Consider the following 3,827-nt stretch of genomic DNA (forward strand, 5'->3'; position numbering starts at 1 on the left):
TTCCTGGTAAATTTTCACAAATTAAATTGCAGTTTATAGAAGCATTTAACAAGCTCGCGGTAAAAAAAAATCAAATGTAACAGACATTGCGAAGTACCCAAAATTAATAAAATAAAAACTAACACCATAAAACGAATGGCACGCATAGACTAATAATTGACGGCTGTACTCGCAACTAGTATCGGATTGTCGATGCCACAGTAAAGATCAAAGGACTGTACGCACGCGCTATGTTCGAGAGCGGAGATGTGCGTCCTTTTGTTGAATTACCTTGTATATAATAAGGTTACTGGCTTCATTATATATAAGTAAGGAAGGGGAAACACATCGTTGTATAAAAAATTATGAAAAATAACTTACAATTATTTATATATAATAAGTTCACTGATTCCATTATATATAAATAATGAAAAGGTAACAAATCATTATATATAAATAATGAAAAGTAACTTACGATTATTTATATATAATAAGTTCACTGATTTCATTATCTATAAATAACTGCTTTTACATTTCTTTATAAATAAATAATAGCTGTCGCAAAACCATAATGCTTGGATTTCAAACTCATTACAGTATCAGTGTAATGCACACGTGTTATCGTGTCAAGATCATTATGTAAATAATGGTTTTTACTTCCAATTATATATAGGCCTAAATAACCGTTGAAGTGGAGTGCCATTATTCCTAAATAATGACATCGTAGGAAGCATGGTTTATAAATAATTCGTTATGCAAATTACGAAGTAATAAATATTCACCAGTGCTCTAAAGTTACAATTCGGTTCTGTATTCACCTATCGAAAATGACAAAGCAAGGTATACCGCAGATTATTGAATCGAGTGGTGGCGCCAATAATAATAATAATAATAATAATAATAATAATAATAATAATAATAATAATAATATTAATGATAATAATAATAATAATAATAATAATAATAATAATAATAATAATAATAATAATAATAATAGTTCAATGACATTAATTTAAAATATTTTGCGTTCTGTTAGGACAAAAGCTCGCTTGGATAGCCTCATGATGCTTGGAATACATCGCGATAGGAGGAAGCAACCTCGACCTTGACATCGTGGTTGACAGATTTCGTGCAAAATTTCCATAATGTAGCCATATATCCGTGGCTGCCTGGAACCCCAGCGCAGTGGCATAAGCAAGAATTTAGTCTAATGAAACTTGTTTATCATCTTGATACCTTCCGACGAAAATATCACCGAAAAAATAGATAAAACGACAATTGAATGACCAACAAAGACAACTGAAGACAATAGTTTGTCATTAGAAGTTATTTAGTATAACTTTATTCGGAAAATTGATCTCAAGATCGAGTTGCCGTCTCCGGCGTTGTCAGTGACGTCGTATGATTAGTGTGCAATTTTTACCAATTAACCCCTAAGTAAAAAAATAGTTCAGCCATGTAGTACCTTGCAAATCAATCCAGAAGCCTGGTAGTTTGTTGATTGTTTATTGGTAGCGTCCTTTCGCTGCCAAGTTTTTTGGCAGTTGCGTCCCATTGACATCCCCTTTTCAAATGTTAAAAAATAACCAACATAAATTTTATTAAAGTGCCATTCTCCAACTTTATCTCATGCAGCCACACACATGACGGGGCTCAGGTGGATATAGTAATTTTCCTAGTTTTTATGTATGACATTGCCATTTTCCGGCATCAAAATTCCCCAATTTTTAACATTTTCTCACCTCCATGATGGGGATAGGCCTTTGTGGATATAGTAATTTTGTTGTTTTTTATTTGCCATTTTCCTGCATCTGAAAGTCTCTAATTCTAAAAATTGTTTTTACCTCATCTATAAAGTCTCAAATTGACTCTTCTGCGCCCCAAAACCATGGTGGGGCTCAGGTGGATATCGTAAGTTTTGTACTATTCAAGTGCTTTTTTGTGCATCTAACGAGTCTCAACTTCTCAAAATGTTCTCACCTGAGCTGCAACCATAGTGGGGCTCAGTTGAATATGTTTTGTTAGAATAGTATGTACTTAAATTTCATTTTCGGGTACTATAATTAAAATTGGGGTTTTTTTCTTTTTACTCAATTTGTCAAAAACATTATTATTTATTAGGTAATGTAAGTTCCATTTTGGGGCATCCAGTGGTATAAAATACTGAAACTTTTGCGTCACCGCCAACCACGATGGTACTGACGTGATGTGGACTCTCATTACATCAGCACCCCCTTTTTTTAAATATGGATACGCCACTTTGCTGAAAACAATAGTTAAGACAAATATATTTCCATTCGTTTTGTTGTTCATGTAAATGTCTGATAGGTTATTACTTTAAAACAATGCTAAACACAGTGTCAATACGAACATTTACACATGTAAGACTCAGCTAAGCGACTCCGAATTAAAGTGGAATTTAGTGGTTATGTAACGTTTGTCATGCACTGTATTATGTGCTATAGAAATGGAAGACAATAATGTAATGGGAATGAACGTCTCTGGCTAGTGTGGATTTAAACAATGTCCTAATGGCAATGTTCAAAATAAATGTAAATCAAACAAATATGGCTGTTGGGGTGAAAGGGGGTGTATCTTTGTAGTTAGGCAGTTATATACTGTCTTTATGTCTAAACTAACTTTAATTTTAACACCGGGTATCCATTTTAAAAGCTGCTAAGAGTTTCGTGGAGGTCCTTTTCGTCGCTCTGTTTTTGAATATGTATGGTTGAGTTTACTTTGTCATGAATTGCAAAGAACATGAATAAAGAAATAAAATGAAAAATGTAAAAAATATGTCTATATGCGTACAACAACCAGATTATAGAATTTACTAATAGATCAATAACTTTCCAATGATAACCACAAGAACTACATTACTCCACCAAATTTTAGAAACAATAGCAGTATTGTACAAATAAACGGCATCATACTTTTTATGTTAATCATCTATTTATTTTGGCGCACATTCATCATACAGTGCTCCTATCATTCCTATCATTATCAAAATCGAACGCACAATGAACAGATCATAATTATGCCTATACAAAAAAATTATTAGATCATCACTCCAGCCTGCGTCAACAAAATTGGGAAATATTGATGCGGAAATTTAAAAAAATGTTTCTTTTCCTTGGCCGCATCATTTTTTCAACAGCATAAAAAAACAATGTAATTTTGTGGTTGGAAATACGTTTTCTTTAGAAAACAATAAAAATTAAACCTGTTTTTATACAATATTTACAATATTCTTGCCAAATAAAAAAGTCCCTCCCTCATTTATTAAAAGAAGCAGTTGTTCTGATTTAAAATAAAATAGTGATCTAATAATTTTTCCTATGTGCCCTAAATTGGCTATAGTGGGACACAGTGATAAACTATAAATATCTTGTTTTTAATATTTTCAAAAAAAAATCCTATTCTCTTTCATTGTGTCCAATGGTTGCCAAATTGGCTATAGTGGGACACAGTGGTAAAGTACAACTGTCCTCTTTAATATTTTCTAAGTTAATCATTTTCTTTTTCATTGTGTTCAGTGACTGCTAAGAGCACATAGAAAAAATTATTAGATTATCACTCTTTAAAAAAAATAAACGGTGAGGGAGGCGTTTTTTAATTTTTTTTTTAAATCCGAACAATTGATTATTTCGCTTTTGTTTTAATTGATGAGGGAGGGACTGTTTATATTTGGCTAGTAATAATAAATATTGTATAAAAACTGGATTAAATTTTATAGTTTGTATCTGAAGTCACAGATTTGCATTGTGTTATGCTGTTAAAATAATTGATGCGGCAAAAAAAAAAAAAAAAAAAAAAAAAATTATTCCCGCATCAATATTTCCCGAATT

Source organism: Anneissia japonica, unplaced genomic scaffold, assembly GCF_011630105.1.
Source record: "Anneissia japonica isolate Jap-2015-1 unplaced genomic scaffold, ASM1163010v1 scaffold25213_len355544_cov161, whole genome shotgun sequence".
Classification (NCBI taxonomy): domain Eukaryota; kingdom Metazoa; phylum Echinodermata; class Crinoidea; order Comatulida; family Comatulidae; genus Anneissia; species Anneissia japonica.